The following is a 267-nucleotide window of genomic DNA, read 5'->3' on the forward strand; positions in this document are numbered from 1 at the left end:
GGTGGTGGTCGAGTTGCTAAGTCGTGTCTGATCCTTGCGACCCCATGGACTGAAGCCTCGCCCCCACGGATTGCAGCCCGCCAGGCTCCTCTGTCCATGGGATTCTCCAGGCAAGGATACTGGTCTGGGTTGCCATTCCTACTCCAGGGGATCTTCCCAACCCAGCGATGTAACCGTCTCCTGCATTTCCTGCATGGGCAGGATTCTTCACCACTAGCGCCACCTGGGAAGCCCAGAGGCTCTTTTTCACAAGATGAATAAAACTCC

Source organism: Ovis canadensis, chromosome 22, assembly GCF_042477335.2.
Source record: "Ovis canadensis isolate MfBH-ARS-UI-01 breed Bighorn chromosome 22, ARS-UI_OviCan_v2, whole genome shotgun sequence".
Taxonomy (NCBI): domain Eukaryota; kingdom Metazoa; phylum Chordata; class Mammalia; order Artiodactyla; family Bovidae; genus Ovis; species Ovis canadensis.